The sequence below is a fragment of the Lactuca sativa genome, chromosome 5 (genome assembly GCF_002870075.4).
Source record: "Lactuca sativa cultivar Salinas chromosome 5, Lsat_Salinas_v11, whole genome shotgun sequence".
Lineage (NCBI taxonomy): Eukaryota > Viridiplantae > Streptophyta > Magnoliopsida > Asterales > Asteraceae > Lactuca > Lactuca sativa.
Window position 1 is genome coordinate 92,264,242 of NC_056627.2, and position 18,985 is coordinate 92,283,226.

The following is an 18,985-nucleotide window of genomic DNA, read 5'->3' on the forward strand; positions in this document are numbered from 1 at the left end:
TCAGTTTAGAAGGAGAACTCGTCGAGTCAACGTCTAACTCGACGAGTAGGGATGGGATCAAGGGCAATCGATTGGTTAGGCACTCGGTGAGTTGGAGAGCCAGCTCGGCGAGTCGGGTCAACTGAAAGTTGACTCTAACTTTGACTTATGACATGATCAGGGGTAAAATGGTCATTTTACCCAAAGGAGAGTTATCAGTGATTGATTGTGTATGTTGTGGGAATTGCAGCCGAAGGATTTCCGGAGCAGCAGCAGGAGCAGTAGGCAGTCAGTTCCCGACCAGATCAGCAGCTACTTCTAGGTGAGTTACCTTCCAGTAGCGGTGGGTCTACGGCCACAATGCCGGCCCACCAGTAGGAGTTGTATGTGGATGATTGTCTCTGTGATATTCATCTAGGGTTACTACTACCTGTGCTATGTTTATGTGCTAGTATGATATGATGCTATGTGTTAGTGGCAGTAGGGGAGATAGTCCCCAAGATAACTGTTCGATAGGGCCGAAGGGGTAGTTATACCCAGCCATGCTAGATAGATTTTGAAATTGTGGTACATGTTATGTGGTAGTAGTAGAGGGGAGAAGTAGTCTCCAGTACCCGGTCGAGAGGACCGAAGGGGAGGCTAGCACCCAGATATGCTAGGCAGTATCCGGTCGAGATGACCGAAGGGGGAGGCCAGCACCCAGGTATGCTAGGCAATATCTGGTCGAGAGGACCGAAGGGGTAGGTCGGGCACCCATATATGCCTAACAATATAAGTATGTTATGTGAATATTATGGTATGTGGTACGGTTGGGGAACTCACTAAGCTTTGTGCTTACGTTTTTCAGTTGTTGTTTCAGGTACCTCTTCAGCCAAGAGGAAGGAGCAGGCGCGGTAGCGGCTCATCACACACACTCTTGTTTCCGCAGTTATGAGTTTATTCTGGGATTGACACTCTGATATTTTGGTTGTTTAAATGTTGTGGATTTCAATTTGGTTTTCGATGTGAAATGGTTTAATCAAACAATGTTTGAATTATTAATGTTTTCTAAGTAATGTTTTATAACGAAATTTTTGGACATGAAAACTGGGTCGTTACAGCTGCTACTAATCCCTCTATGGATGCTCTTGTTGTGCAGGATTCGGTAGATGATGATGAGTTCGGTGGCATACAGGTGTGGTCAACCGACTCAGAAGATGATGAAGTGAGAAAGCCTTCTCATGGAAAGGCTTATGTGGCGAAGAGTGGTGATGCTGGTGGAAGATGTCTGATGGTGACAGATGTATCCCAGATGAGAGGATACAACACTGATGGTGGAAACGAAATGGCTAAGGAGTGAGAGGACGTGTGCTTTACAGCAAAGCCTCTCAGTGTGCAAATCAGTGAGCTAGATGAACTGATCAAGAAGGTACAGTACATTTTTGTTTCGTTTAAAATTCCACAAACATCATATGAAAAAGAATTAAAGAACCTGAAATCAAGAATTTCAAATCTAGATAGTTGTTTAACTCAAACACGTGTCGAGAATTCTAATCTAACTGACCAAATAAGCAGGGTAACATCCAAGAGTGAGGAGCGAAGGATGTGGATTGAGCAGAAGGAGTTGGAGCTGGATAAAACTAGGGATGAAAATATCTATTTGCAAAGAGACAATCTTAAATTATTAAAACAGAGGAATGTTTTTTGTTTAATTGCAAAAAGACTTTATACTAACATTACATCGCATGATTTTGCCCTTCCTTGAGTCAAAGGAAGATGAAATCGATGCCGAAGCATACAACTGTGAAAGTGTTGTATCTTCAGATGATATAAATCCCACTTATATGTATGGTCTGGACAAAATTGAATCTTGTATAAAGTCCAAAGACCATAAGGACATGCTCAAGAATCTTTTGGATGAAAATGATAAGTTGAAACTCAGGGCCGAAACTATACAAAAATTTGACTCATTGAGTACCAAATTGAGTTCAGAAAATAAAATTCATGTTGAAAATGCATCTGAACTTAATGATGACGATGACATGAGTGAAATCTCTGTAGAGGATCAGGTTGACTGTTCAGAGTTCATTAGGAGCGAATCTGAAAACCACAAAAACTTGATTTCTGAAAATTCTGTGGAATTCGCTCGTATGTCCAAAAATTAGTCCCCAATCCTTAAAAAAAGGCTGTTGTATACCAAAAGGTTAGAACCACTCCCAATCAGGTTTATAAGGTCACAGGAGTAACCGAACATCAGACAGTTGAACTCACTGCCATAGTGAATGAAGATAATGCAGATGGCTGTGATGAGTTTTTCTGGTCTGCACCGATACACAACGCAGATGAGACAGTTGGTTTGTCGGAGCGAACATCATGGAAGTCCAAAGGTAGATATGTGGCAAAACCACTGAATAAACCTACCAACTTTGACGTGCCCAGTTCCAGCGGCACAAAAGAAGTTTCAGAGGAATATGTTTCCTCAACAAGCGAAACCTCTTCCATGAAAAGTGAACCTGTTGCTCAGAAGCCGAAACAAAAGGCAAATATTCACAGACAACCGAAACAAGTGAAAAATCAAAAGCAGCAGAGAAATCTGAGATACAAGAAAAATCTCTCAGAGCGAAAGCAATTTTGGCGCTCCCAAAATCCTCACTATACTCACTTTGATAGAAACTCCAAGCCAAAAGGAGAAGAAAATAAGAGTAAAAGGAGCTTCGGTCCATCAGATCAAAAGAACCAGAAGAAGACTTCCGGGCCACAGGAAGAACAAAACCGAAAGGATAGGTTTGGTCCCGAAAGTAACAACAACCGAAAGGCTGGTTTCGGTCCACCAAACAACAACAAGCAAAGACCAGAGTTCAGCCCATCAAGCTTCTACAAAAGAAGAACCAGTTTCTGTCCACCAACCTACAACAACCAAAAATCCAGTTTCGGTCCATCAACAAACAGCAACCGAAGGTCCACGTTCGGTCCCTCAAATGATCACAACCGAAAGGGTCATTTCGAACCTCAAGTCAGGAAAGATTCCCATGCTAACTTCTATTCTTCTTATTCATCTCGTTCTCATTCTTCTCCTAAGCCTAATTCTCGTCCTACACTAAACTCCCATTCGTCGAAGGATTTGAAAGGAAAAAGGAAGATTTCGTGAGCAAATGAAGACCGAAAGCAAGCTAAAGTTCAAACGCCCGAACCTGAATCCAAAATACCTGCACCTAAATCCAATAAAATCAAAGTGCTTACCATTAAGAGGAAAGATGAAACAACCTTAATAAAAGAAACATATCTTGTTGATATTTCTCTTACTATTCTTGTTTTTGTAAAAGGCTCACGTGGACCCAAGAAACTTTGGGTTCCTAAATCTGCTTAATTTTTGCAGGTTATAAGTGACGAGCAGTTTGACGAAGAATGGTACATTGACAATGGCTGCTCACGTCACATGACAGGAAGGAAGGAAGAGCTAAGGGAGTTTCGGCCACTTCAAAACGGTGGCAATGTCAAGATTGGTAACAACTCTTATGGAACGATAAAGGGTTATGGGATGATAACCAATGGAGATTTCACAACCAGGAAGGTGGCGTATGTAGAGGGGTTGCAGCATAACCTCATCAGTGTGTCTCAACTGGTGGGAGGTACAGGTCTCAAAGTCTCGTTCGATTACGAAGGTTCAGAGATAATAGAGAAGAAATCCAACAAAGTTATTCTCAATTCTGAACGAAAAGGTGAAATGTTCCATCAGAATCTCAGACCAATCAAAGGGAATCCAACCATATGTCTTTTGTCCAAAGCCCATTCAGACGAAAGTTGGTTGTGGCACCGAAGGCTCTCACATCTCAACTTCAAAGACATCAACAACCTAGTCACAGGTGGTCATGTTCGGGGACTTCTACTGCTTAAGTTCAATCGAGAACACTTATGTGCTGCATGTGAAATGGGGAAACAAAATCTCCAAAGTCACCCAACAATCATAAACACCAAAGTTGTTGAACCACTTGAGTTGCTTCACATCGACTTATGTGGTCCATCATCAATCGAGAGCATTGGCGGTAACAAGTACATCCATTTTATTGCTGATGACTTCTCACAATTTAATTGGGTATTGTTTCTAAAGAAAAAAATCTGAGGCGACTCCCAAACTGAAGATCTTTATCAAGCAAGTCGAAGTGCAACTGAGAAAAGTCGTTCGAAACATCAGGAGTGACAATGGACTGGAATTCAAGAACAAAGAATTCGAAGATTTCTTAGCAGAAAAAGGCACCAGTCACAACTTCTCAGCCCCCTATACACCTCAACAGAACGGAATTGTCGAAAGGCGAAACCGATCCTTGTGTGAGGCGGCCCGAACCATGCTAAGTTTTGCTTCCCTTCCTCTATATTTATGGGCTGACGCCATTGCTGCAGCTTATTTCACTCAAAACAGATCATATCTCAACAAGCATTTCTCTCTCACCCCTTATGATATAATTAACAATAGGAAGCCGAATGTCAAGTTCTTTCACGTGTTCGGTTCAAGATGCTTCATCTTCAACTCCAAAGAACATCGTAACAAGTTTGACGTCAAAGCTGATAAAGGTATCTTTCTGGGATATTCTCTTACTTCAAAGGCATATAGGGTTCTGAATAAGCGTTCTAAAAGAATTGAAGAAACCTATTATGTAACGTTCGATGACAATTACAACAAGAAGTTGAAATCTACTGAAGAAGCAATTGGAGAGATTTTCTCTCAAACAGGTCAAGTCACAGCCTCAATCGCCAATCTCTTTGAACAGTTCATGGATATATTTGATGAACCTGAGAAAGCTACTCACTCTGAGGCCACGGTAGCAGACAACAAGATTGATCACCTTAAGAAGATTGTCAAAGATTCAGCCAAACAAATGGGAGAAGAAGAACCAGTTCGAAAAGAACCTTCCCAGAGCGGTACTTCGGTCGAGGGGGAGAATCTATTTTCTTCAAATCAATAGGACTCGCATATCCAGGGGGAGAATCCAATCTTTGACAGACCCGAAAGTCCTGTAGCACCCGAAAGCCCAACTGCACCCGAAAGCCCCGCTGCACCCGAAAGCCCGGTTGCACCCGAAAGTCCAGTGACAACCGAAAGTCCGGTTCAGCCTGAAAGCCCATTCGAAGAAAGATTTTTTGGTTCACATCCAAATGATTCATCATCTGTCGAGGGAGAGAATTCCGGTATGCTCTATGACGATGATGTTCAATCAGAGTTGGAAGAAATGGTAAATGCTGAATTGGATCCATCCTACGATCCAAATTACCCTCCTCTCACCAAATGGACCAGAGATCATCCTGTATCTCAAATAGTGGGTGATGCATCAGAAAAGGTTCTAACTCGATCACAAGTGAAGGCGAAGCAAACTGCTCTATTCTCCAAAGTAGAATTCTGCAAGTTTAATTCTTTCATCTCCAAAATAGAGACAAAGACCGTCAATGTTGCCCTCGATTATTCTGATTCGGTTCAGTCAATGCAAGACGAACTCAATGATTTCGAAAGAAATAAGGTCTGGAGACTCATTCCAACACCAAAAGATGCCTCGGGTGTCGGTCTCAAATGGGTGTTCAGAAACAAAATGGAAAAAGTGGGAAATGTTATCCGGAATAAGGCTCGGCTAGTGGTGAAAGGATATTGCCAGGAAGAAGGAATCGATTACGAAGAGACATTCGCTCTGGTGGCAAGGCTGGAATCCGTTCGTAAATTTCTTGCCTATGCTGCACAGAAGAACTTTGAGGTCTACCAGATGGATGTGAAGTGTGCGTTTCTAAATGGGGAACTTGAAGAAACTGTGTACGTGGAGCAACCTCCTGGCTTTGTGAATGAAAAGCATCCGGATCACTGCTACATATTAGATAAGGCTGTTTATGGTTTGAAACAAGAACCTAGGGCATGGTATGAAACATTAACTAAGTTTTTAAAGATGTCTAAATTCAAACAAGGTTCAGTTGACCCAACCTTCTTTCGTAAAAAGGAAGGTAACCACCTTATGATCGTTCAAATCTATGTCGATGATATCATCTTTGGCTCAACGAATCCTAGCCTAACAGCTGAATTCAGAAAGTTGATGGAGACTAAATTTGAAATGAGGTCAATGGGTCCGATTAACTTTTTCCTTGGCTTAAATATTAGACAGCGACCCGAAGGCATCTTTATCAACCAGAAAGCATATACGAAGTCTCTCCTTGCCAAATTCGGCATGATGGGATACTCAAAGGTCAAAGTCCCTATGGCTATTGGCACCAAGCTCACACCATCTTTGGAAAAACTGGCAGTCGACATAACGCTTTATCGCCAAATGATTGGTTCCTTGATGTATCTCACAACTAGCAGGCCCGATATAATGTTTTTAGTGTGCTATTGTGCTAGGTTCCAAGCAAATCCTCGTGAACCACACATGTTGGCAGTGAAAAATATATTCTGGTATTTGAAGCGAACCACCTCTCTCTGTCTCTGGTATCCCTCAAACTCAGGTTTCTTCGTTCAGCCTACTCAGATGCAAACCTAGGAGGATGTGGTCTAGACCGGAAAAGCACTACAGGAGGCTGTCAATTCCTCGACGGGAAGTTGGTGAGCTAGCAATCTAAGAAAAAAACATGTGTTTCTCTGTCTACAGCCGAAGCAGAGTACATTGCAGCCGCCTCCTGCACATCTCAAGTGATTTGGATCCAAAGCCAACTCCGGGATTATGGACTCAATATGAAAAAGATCCCACTATATTGCGACTCAGAAAGTGCAATTAGGATCTGTCATAACCCAGTGCAACATTCCAAGACGAAGCATATAGCACCGAGGTATCACTTTATTAAGGATCATGTGGAAGATGGAAACGTAGAGATTCACTTTGTTCGAACCAATGATCAACTGGCCGACATCTTCACCAAAGCCCTTCCTGAAGCAAGTTTCAATAAAATTCTACAAGGTCTAGGTATGATGGAATTGGAGTCACTACCAAAAACACCTTCTCAGAACTAAAATTTGGAAGCGAAATGAACCGAACGCTCGGTCTATTTCGGGCTCGGTTCACACGGGAACCGAAATGAACCGAATGCTCGGTCTATTTCGGGTTCGGTCCCACTGCACTTATTTTTTCTTATCTTAAAAAGGTGATATCTTTGGTTTTATACATTTGTAAAATTGTTTTTCAAAATTCCAAAAATATTTTTTTTCTCAGTTTGGTTTGTTTTGTTTTTCTCTTTACAAAAATATCAAAAATTCCAAAAATATTTTCTTTCTTTTTGTCTTTACTTCTGTTTATGTTAACAATTTATGGAGAATATCGATGGTCACTATTTTTATAGCAGAGGTACTTTGGTTTCCTTACACCATCTCAAACATTTTTTCTCCATCATATTCACTTCATACATGTAACTCTTGAGACTCTCAGAAATTACCACTGAGGTTTATGGTTACACAATCTCTGTGTTTGTGATCTTAGCTTCGTGTCACTACATGCTAAGTGAAACCCACAATTCAATACCCACTATGCATTGACAGTGAACAATTAAATTTGCTCTAGCTTTCACTTATGAATTAACGAATCCACCCAAGTGGTTGTACGTTGAAATCTCTATTTTCTTTTTTGTATGATTCTTATGAAATTGTTACATACCATAACATTTCTTCCCATAGAATCCAGTTTTAAATTCTCTTGAGATTTCACACCAAGCATTTCCAACAAGTCACTAAAATATTGTCCAAACCTACTTGTTCAACAGACCACATCGGTCTCACAAGTACTTCATTCGGTTTCTATCTTATGTCAAGATCAGGAATCCTGAACTGAAGTGAAAGCCACCTTTATAAGCCTCATTAAAAGATACCTTTCATCACTTCTTAACAAGTGCTTGATTGTAATTCGTGTCTATATTGACATCACAATTTCCCACATATCTGTTGCTTTATTTCTTTATCTTTGACACTCTAATGACAAAAATCTTTTTGATTTTTCCAAAAGTCTAGTTTTGTTCACTACGAGCTATTTTTATAGCTCTGGTATTTAATGCTATATTCTCAACGGGATGCTGAGGTTTATTTACGTGTTTGCTTTTATTTAGTGAAGACAGCTCATTTTAAGGATAAGATGATGACTCAGCTGGGAGGCTAAAGGTTTCACGAATTCAAAAAGGCATTTGATGGGAAGCGTGCAAAATGGAAACGTTTTTCTCTCTCATGCGTAATCATAGGAGCTGCTAACTGTCACGCGTCAATCAACTCAGGAACCGATTCGTTTTTCAACAAGATTTGGGGGCGGATTTTTCTCTCTCTTCTACACACGGTATAAAGGGTAAACCCTAAGTTCTTTTACCTCTTTACTGCACCCAATTTTCTGAGAGCAAACAAAGACGCTTTTCTACCACTGTTCATCTCCTTCCTCAAAGCACTCATCAATGGCTGATTCCTCCTCTGTTCATGAAACGTCCCATATTCTCCCAATCCGACCCCAGCAAAGCTTGGTCGTTGATGTCGCCCCATATTCCTACGATGCCTTCATGTACCCTATAGTGGAGTGTCTTAAACACTCTCCACTAGTTCTCGCACTGACCATGGTCGAAATCGTTCCTATGGAGTGTCTATCCTAGATTTTCTCTACTGCCCACTACGACAAGTCTGTTGATCGCGTTTTCTTCGACATTCTTGATACAAAAACCTCTATCTCAAAACAGCGATTCTACTCGCTTCTAGGGTTTGAACCTGATAAATCGAGGTTTAACCCTGAGTCGATTTCTGTGGGACAGTTGTTCTCCATATTTTACAACATGGGTTACACTGAAATCCTGACCACCGTCACGAACTTCAAGAAATCGTGTCTTCCTCCTCAGTGGAATGGCTTCTTCATGATATTGTTCAAGGGTCTATCAGAGAGAAGTGCAGGTTCTGATGAGGCTAGTCGTCTGTTCATGACGATTCTCTATGGGTTGTACACTGACGTCAATCTCCGTTATGGCTTGGTTTTATGGCAGCAGTTAATCCAAAGCCTTGCCTCTACATCTCGCCATTCTGAAATTTCATATGCAAGGTTCTGGACGCTCGTCACCAAATGGGCAATGGACAAGTACCATGTCCCCATTGTGGCTACATCTCCACTCTCATCTATTGGCGTCTTCCACACTACGAAGATCATTGTGACGGATCCTTCCAAGTTTTAGTTTGTTGGCTCAATTCCTGAGTCGATATATGCGTGTGTATCAGGGGAGAGTCGCATCATCAAGACCTACAAGGAGTTTCTTCCTTCGGGTCCTAGAGAGCTCACTCCAGAGATGATTCAGTCTATCCATGACGCCGACAAGCCTGCTCCAAGGGACAAGAAACCAGAAAAGGGGAAAGACAAGAAGGTGGTCAAAGGGGCGAAAGGCCCTTCTCCTAAGAAGCGAAAACCAACGAAGGCAGCCCAATCACCTCCACCAAAGAAGAGGAAAACCCAGCCCAGGCGAAAACTCATTCTTGCCTCTTCTTCCAGTGAATCAGAGGATGAGAGTTCAGACTCAGAGGAGTCGTTTCATGGTGACACTCCTCCCCGTTCGCCTTCACCTAAGGTACCGGTTTCAACCAAACCTATCTCTCCTCCACTAATCACTATCTCTATTTCCATTCCCCCCATAACCTCCACTACTCATATTCCACCCACTTCTATTCCTGTACCACCTCCTATTTTCTCAGACGCTACAACAACAACAACCACTGGAGTTTGAACTAATGTATCTGATACGGGGGCTCGCACTTCAGCACCCAAACCTACACCTGCAACCGAACATACTTCTACACCCGAACCTACTACCACAACTAAACCTCCACCTTCGCCTTCATCTCCCAATCACTCCGCAGATACCGAGGCTTTTCTTGGAGGGGAAGACATGACCTTCGATTCTGTCTACTACAGTCCCTACCAGGTTCAAAGCGATGATGACGATGATGCTCCTGTCACCAAAAAGCACATCAATGAACTTCATGAGAAAATTGATAGTCTCATCGCTTCCTCCTCCTCTCGGTCCAATATCTCAGAGGCTGCCATTCAGAGGCTGATTGATTCTTTCACCAAGGCACATGAAGCCTCTATCAACTCCGCCACTGCTGCTATAGATGCATCTACAAAGGCCTGTGCTGCTGCGACCGAAAAAGTTTAAAAACTATTTTACGATGCTAACAGCCTTTTACAGTCTTTACAGGGGGTCGCTGAATCTAATGCAGCGAAGGTCGATTCCGTTGTTGAGAAGCTGGCTACTTCATTTGCATCAGAATAAAAATTCATTGCCAGTCTTCGTCAGAATCTTGAAGCTGACAATAAATCTTTTCAGGCAGTTATTGAGGAGCGATTGACCAAGCTCCAAGAAGACCTTGCTTCGGAGAACTCTGTGATGGATGCGCTTGCTCGCAAAACCACTGCTCTAAAGGTCAAGAGTCTTCAGCTTTCCCAATCAGAAAAGGAGGTTGCGTCTCTTCGATCTGAGCGAGCGATCATTTCAACTTGTGTTTCGGATGTCTACGGCGCCCTCTCCAACATTATTGAAGCACACGACCCAATCCTCAACTACTCAGTGAGGCGAACTCTCGCTGAGAAGCTTGCTCCTGCCCTTGCCCTACTCAGCAAAATTGAGGGGCTTCCTGAGTTCGTGGCCCATCCAAAACAACGGGGAGAAGGAGTTTCAAAGGGCGATAATGAATCTCAACTGCCTCCTACTTCTACATCACCTTCAACCAAAGAAACGGAACCTCCAATAACTGGTCAGGCTTCAGGTTTGGGTGCTCAAGATAAAGGGAAAAAGGTTCTTGGTGACAGTGATGGTGATGATGACAAAGAGACCATTGCTGATCTTTTGAAGAAACAGGCTAGGGATAAGGATTCAAACATGAGTGCTCGGATTGCTAGAGAGGCAGAAGCAAGCGAAAGGAAGATGAAAGAGGCTCATGATCTCCTTGAAAGTCGAAAAACTCTATTCCCTCCGTGGACTCTCGAGAAGCTTATCAAAGAAGCTATCGATACCCCAAGCATCCTCTGGCTTGAACCGGTGATTTCCTTGGACAGGGTTAATTATGTCGACTCTCAGTTCGACATGCCCTTGACCCAAAAAGCCTTCATATTTCATGCATTTTCCCACGTTGCTGATGTCCCTCATCCTCACCCGAAGGTCGATAGGGAGCTTGTTGAATTCTATCTGAGGTCTGCTCAGCCTCAGTATCAGACGTGGAGTGTGCAGAAGATCATCAATGTTCGGGTCCTCAAACCCTTTCGGGAGGGTAACTTCACTAATGTCAGGTTCAAAGTGTTGAGGGGGTCAGTTAAAACCGAACATGCCATTTCTCTTGCTGATCTTCCTAACCTGAATCCACATGATTGGATCATCCTGCATAACATCCTCCTCACCAATGAAGCTGAATATAGGCTGATCATAGATCACTTCAAGAGGATGTTGGTTTGCTACATCATGGAGGTTGCCAAGATGGATCAAGAAATTGCAAGTGTCTTCAAGAAGAAGCCCACCATCTCCCCAGTTGGTTCTGCAAGCGATTTGAATAAAATGCAGATGAGGAGGATCGATCCAAAGCGGAACTCAGTCATGTTCACCAGGAATGAAGGCCAAAAATGCCTGTTCGCCTTGGCAGACAAGCATCTATATACCACTTAGTGTTTGGAGCATGTTCTGGGGATCATCAATCGGTGCAAGCAGAATTATGAAGATGACAAGAAGTATTTCGATGATATGATCCAGTGGTACATTCGTTTGAGACAAACCATCCTTGCCATCATTCCTCGTCTGTTCGATAGCACAAAGAAAGTTCCTGCAGTTGGACCCAGCAAGGCTAAGTAGAGTCACGCTCCAATTGACGCAAAGGGGGAGATTGTAAGGTCCATTAGGTGTTGCGTCTTGGGCTGGGTTCATAGTCCAATTTTGTATCCGGATTGGGCCTGTCCATTCGTGATTTATTTATTAGGGTTTAGTATTTACTGATGTTTGCATGCATCTTAGTACGTAAGATTTTGGAGTCGATTATTCACAGTGAATATCTTTTATCGATTGTAACCCTAAACAACCTCTACAGCGGAAGTTCCTTATCGAGCTCTGCTGAGGCGTGAATCTATTAAATCATTCAGCATATTTTGATTAAGTCCTGTGTTTGATATTTCTTTTTGCATTATTGTGATTAACCAGTTTAAGATCTAAACGATCAAAGAGTTTTTCAACTCATCATCACCTTTACAGATCTTGGAGAGAATCGTTTTAAAAATGTTTATGGTGATAGGTCAGGGATGATTTCATGGGGATTTCATGACACCCGAAACATGTGGCTCGTGAGACCTAAGAGTGGGACCACTGAACTGTATAAAGATTCTCATGATTTCAACTCCTGGACCAGGGTTGATCTTTCAGAGTTGTCAAAGGCTCCTTTTTCCAATCCCTCTCAAAATCCCCAGGTTACACAGCTCAAGCATTTCTTAGAGGATCAAGTACTCAAGGGTTTTCCTTTAATGAAGACTATAGAGTCAATTATTAAAGTATACCCAAGTGTAATTGATCCTAAAACCAATCAACCTTTACGAACTGTGATGTGGCCAGCTACAAATCAAGTGAATCACATTCCTATCCTTCAGAATCATCCAGATGGATCTCTACGGTCTATGTTGTACTGGGTGTTTGATGAAACTACTGCATCTGCTTTCATCAAACTTGAGAAGGGATGCATCCGCTTGTACGAAAAAAGAGACCTGCTTCAATTTGGAAAGTGCGATATACATCAGCTGAGCCATCATCAGATTAAAGTTGCAGAAGACATCTTTGAGCCAGCAGCCAAAGAATTTACAGCTATGGTTGTGGAGATCATTAACAAACGGATGTGGAACGGAGAAATGGGGCAGTCAGATGTGCTGGTGGTCGACCAAAGACTGAGCTCAATCTAGCACCAAACCAAGGGGGAGATTGAAGGGTCTAGTTACTGGTTTGGTCTAGGCTTTCATTGTAATAAGTTCTTTTTAGTCATTATCATGTTTTGGTAGATTGATTGGGAGTTTACGGCCCATTAGTGAGTTTACGGCCGTAAACCCAGTGTCCGGACCAAGTCCACTATATATAAGGGTTGTTTAGGTCTTTTATGGTTGTTGATGCCACGAGAGTTCACGATCATAGAGTGCAAGTTGTACCAGACGTTTAATGCAATTTAAGGGTGTGCAAGCTTGTTTCAATTCTGTTTCTATCTTGTTTCTTATTCTATTTGAGTGTGTGATTGCTTGATCATTGGTAAAGATCCGTTTCCAGGACCTTACACAGACAGCTATCACCAACACATGGAATAACCATAAGAAGAAGACACATGAACTCTAGAAATCGGCTTGCCCTCTTGTGTATACACTAGTGCCAATCTCACCAACCAATGGGGTCTTTATATATTGTGCCTATTAGGGTTACATGATGTCACTCATGGATTTACCCATTTCTTATGCTCCATGGGTTTTAACCTCCATGGAGTATCCATGGATCACCACATGGGTTAAACCCAACATAAAGAATCTTGGATCATAAGCCCACATATATAAGAATGAATGATTTACATAATCAATCCCCATATATTTAATTAGTCTCTTTTGATCACTAAATTAAGTCCAAATTTATTCTTGATCAATACAAATTAAAAAACATCAGTTCATATTAATATATTAGAACTTATGATATATTAATAAGTCACAAATGTCCTCTTCTCACAAAACCCAAATGGACCGTGTCGAGTCGGGTCAATTACATACCAATTATAGTTATGGACTTAGACACTAATCCAATAGATTTCACATTTGTTCTGATGTGTAGGGCCTAAAATGAAGTAAGGATGTGGAGCACGGGAAGATAAACTTGATCATGGGGAATTGGAAGGTTTCACATGTCACCAAGATTGGAGTTTACTCTTTATTGGTTAGTAGTGGGTTCAGAATAGATTTGAATAATTGTTGCTACACATCTGATACGGCAAGAAATATTATTTCCTTTCATGGTTTGTACAAACTAGGTTTCACATTTCCGCTTGATAATGAAATTGGTGCAATAAATGCTTATTATAATGGTATTTTTTATTTTAAAGCATTATATTATAATGGTGTATGTGAAACTGTGAATGTTGTAGACAACTTAGGAAATGATGTGTTGCATATCGATTCTTCAAATGATTCGGATAAAGCATGCTTGTGGCATTGTCGTCTTGGAAATGTCAACAAGAAGCGCATAGGCCAACTCTAGAAGGCTGGAGTTTTGGAGTCATTCGACTTAAGGTCGGATGACACTTGCGAATCTTGCTTACTTAGAAAGATGACAAAATCACCCTTCACTGGTACTTGTAAGAGGGGTGAGGGTTTGTTGGATCTTATACACAACGATGTGTGTGGGCCCTTCAGAACAGCCACAAGGGATGCTAACCGCTTCTGTGTGACTTTTACAGATGATTACAGTAGATATGGTTATGTCTACTTACTCAAGCATAAGTCAAAAAACTTTGATAAATTCAAAGAGTTTAAAGAAGAAGTGGATAATCAATTGGGCAGGAAAATAAAGATACTTCGATCTAATCGAGGTGGTGAGTATCTTAGTATCGAGTTCCTGGACTATCTTAAGGAATGTGGAAATGTTTCACAGTTGACGCCACCTAGGACACCACATCTTAATGGTGTGGCTGAGAGGCATAATCGAACTCTATTGGACATGGTTCGTTCCATGATGTCGAGCTTCGTTACCAATCTCATTCTGGGGGTATACCTTAGAGACTGTTGCCCATATCCTTAATCTAGTTGCTACCAAGAAGGTTGCCAAAACACCTCACGAGATGTGGATTGAGAAGGCTCCCACATTAGACCACATCAAGGTTTGGGGTTGAGAGGCTTTCGTGAGGCGTGAGACTCATGACAAGATCGAACATCGGAGTGAGCGGTGTATTTTAATCGGTTACCCACATAAATCCTTTGGTTATCCTTTCTACAAACCGAGTGACAATGTTGTCTTCGTTGCGAGGAGAGTAGTCTTGAGAGAGAGAGAGAGAGAGAGAGATCATATGCCAAGGAGACAGTGGGAGGAAAATTGACCTTGAAGAACTTCAAGAGTCAAGCGGTGAAGGAACCTCAAACACTAGTGATCAACCTGAGGAGGAAACTCCTGTTGAGCCAATTGACAAGTTTGTACCTCTGAGGCGTTCCGGTAGAGTTGGTGTTCCACCTGAGTTTCATGGTTTCCATATTACTGTAGAAGGTGATACATTTATCACTGCTAGCAAACTGGTAAATTTAGATGAACCTAACAACTACAAGGAAGGCATGGCGGGCCCTGAGTCTGCTAAATGGAAAGAGGCTATGGACAACGAGATTCAGTCCATGTATGAAAATCAAGTTTGGAACTTGGTTGACAATGTACCGGGCCATAAGACAGTCGAGTGCAAATGGATCTTCAAGAAGAAGACTGACATGGATGGGAAAGTACACACTTATAAGGAGCGACTGGTTGTGAAGGGCTTTACTCAAACTCTAAGAGTTGATTATGATGAGACCTTCTTGCCAGTAGCGAAGATTAAGTCTATTAGGGTTATGCTAGCCATAGCTGCACTTCATGATTATGAAATATGGCAAATGGATGTCAAAAACGCTTTCCTTAATGGAAAGTTGGATGAGGATGTTTACATGAGTCAGCCATACGGTTTTGTCGATGCACGGTACCCTAATAGAGTGTGTAAGCTTGAGAAATCCATTTATGGATTGAAACAAGCATCTCGTAGATGGAATCTTTGTTTTGATGAGAAAGAAAAGAGTTTGGCTTTTCGAGAAGCAAGGATGAGCATAGTTAGCTTTCTGGTATTGTATGTGGAAGACATACTACTCATAGGAAATGACATCCCAGCATTTCAGGAGGTTAAGTCCTGGCTTGGGAAGTGTTTCGCTATGAAGGACATCGCAGAAGCTGCCTATATTCTTGGGATAAGGATATTGAGAGACAAGATTAAGAGACTAACTGGAATTAGTCAAAGTACCTACTTGGATAAGTTTTTGAAAACATTTAGCATGCAGGATTCCAAGAAAGGTGACATACCGATGCAGAGCAATGCCAAACTGAGTAAAGCTCAGAGTTAGAGTATAGAGGCAGAGATAGCTAAGATGAGTCGAATACATATGCTTCCGCTATTGGTTTGATCATGTATACTATGAATTGTACTCGCCCTGATCTGGCCTTTTCTTTGAGCATGGTTAGTAGATATCAGGGGAATCTGGGCAAGGCTCACTGGACTGTGGTAAAGAACATTCTCAAGTACATACGGAGGAGTAAGGACTGGGTCCTTACACTCAGTGGGACTGATGACTTCAGAGTGGTAGGGTATAATGACGCTAGCTTTTACACTGATAGGGATAATTTCTGTTGTCAGTCAGGTTGGGTCATTACCCTAAATAGAGGAGCAATAAATTGGACAAGTTCCAAGCAGGAGACAGTAGCTAATTCAACTTGCGAATCAGAGTACATAGCAGCAAGCGTGGTGGCAAAGGAGGCAATATGGCTGAAGAACTTCATTGGAAACCTTGGATTTGTACCAGCTATAAAGGAGCCTATGGATATTTCCTGTGACTGCGAGAGTGCAGTTGCCTTAGCCAAGGCACCAAGGGATCATGACAGATCAAGGCACATTCATAGAAAACCACTTCATTAGACATCGAATAGAAGAAGGAATCCCCATGGCAAAGAGGGTATCATCAGATGAGAACCCAACAGATCCCCTCACGAAGGGACTGAGTAGTGTTAGGCATTTACAGCATGCGAGGTGTATTGGGCTAAAGGATGATATTAGTTTTAACAATTAGATAACTTTCAAAACTTGTAATAGTTGAAATGTAATTGACATTTTATGCTTATATAAAAGGTGCTTTTTATTTACTAGTATGGTACTGTCTCGTGTTAATCATTTACTATTGTTTCATTTTGCATGTTTTGACTTCCAAAATAATTATATTATTGAAACTATCCACAGTCGATCATACGTTGGAAGTAGGTGGTGAATTAAGACTGTTATGAATTTGGTTTGTAGATTTGTGTGAATGGTATCAGACATAGCAAAGTTTGCTACAACATTCATGAGTGCTCATAAGGTTTGAGTATCAGATTCAACCCGCGCTCACTTGTATCACTTCATGGAATGTATCTCGAGTGATCGTGAGAACATAATATCATATAAGTCTTCAAACCAAGATATATGATTTGCGGACTATGAATTGGTTGTACAATGATAGTACGAAAATGCATTGGTAACTTGATGTTATAAAAGGTGATGTTATGTTCAATTTGATGAATGGTTAGTACAAGCATATGAGTCGAAGTTTATTTGTTCCTTTTAGTCCTTGGAGGTTGAAAAGTGATATCTTGGGCCCCTTGATGATTTTGTTTTGACTTATGTGTCGCGCCTGGTGAGAAATAAATTGGTGTGTTCAATTATGTTCTATGTCAAACAAATCGAAAATCGGGAAACAAACTGTTGGACAATAAGTACGCCATTGTTCCATGTATTTGTCCGGCTGATATCTTGAACAAAGGATTATATGATCACTTATCTAAAATGGAGCGTCTCGTTTCGACAGAGGCTTTTAAGAGCTACAATTTTTAGTCGGTGTTTTAAGTCCTACTTGCAGTTATAGTTATTAGACTTATCCAAGTGGGAGAGTGTTGGATTTAGTGTCTAAGCCCATAACTATAATTGGTATGTACTTGACCTGAGAGTAGCATGGTCCATTTGGGTTGCATGGCACCGGAACAATCTAAAGAATGGACTTTTGAGAAGAGGATATTTATGATTTATTAATATATTATAAGTTCTAATATATTAATATGAAATCATATTATTTAATTAGTATTGATCAAGAATTACTTTGGAATTAATTTTGTGATGAAAAGACTAATTAAATAAATGGGGATTGATTGTGTAGAACTTTTGTTGTTATATAGTGGGCTTATGATCCATAATCCTTTATGTTGGGCTAAACCCATGTGGTGACCCATGGGTACTCTATGGAGGTTAAAACCCATGGAGCATAAGGAATGTGGAAAGTCAAGCACATTAGGTTGGATGGTGTAACCCTAGTTGTGTCACACTATATAAAGGACCCTGTAGCTAACAAAATCGGCGCCTAAGTGAAAGGAAAAAGGGCTAGCGGAATTTTTTGTGCAAAGATACTTCACTCAAGTTATTCCAATTGTTGGTGGTGTTGTGTGAAGCATTTGAGGCATCACACTTGGGGTTCTAGGCTCTTAAAGGCTTAAGGAATCAAGCTACAAGAAAATGTATGTCATTCTACTAGTTTTTTGTATTACATATATTTCATGTACACCATATAAGTGTTAGAGTGCTCAAAACCCTTCAGTAGTATCAGAGCCTAGGCTTGCTTTCTATGATACTTGATGCTACTTGTTTTTTCAAAGTTAAAAATTTGTCATTATCTGACTGCTCACCACGACGTGGTAGCTTTTACCACGACGTGGTGATGCAACTATGAGCAGATTTTCGAGTTTTGGTTTGTAATTGGATGAGGATCATTACCCTAAACTGTATTTTGAACCTAGAAACCTGTTTTTCAAAAGGGTAATGTTCATGCTTGTCCAATTAAAAAGATAATTGTCAAAGTTTCATGTTTAATAATAGTTTATATGATTAATTACATGAAATCTGTTTGATTTGAATTATCTGGCTCATATGATTTTAGTTGAATTTTCCATGAATTATTTGATTATAGTATTAGTTAAAGAATGTTTTAAATGTTTTTTAATGGACTCCATAACATGTCCTCAAGTTATGGATGTTATTTTCTATTTAAGATTCCATTAAACTCATATGTTATTAACTTGAAGAGTTTTGACAAGTTTCAAAACTTGCCCTCAAGTTTTGGAATTTGTAAAGTCTCACTAAATGAAACTTTAATTCCAAACTTTAGAATTTTAAAAGTTAAAATTCAACCCTTATACTATTATAGTATTATAAGTTAATAATATATATATATATATATATATATATATATATATATATATATAT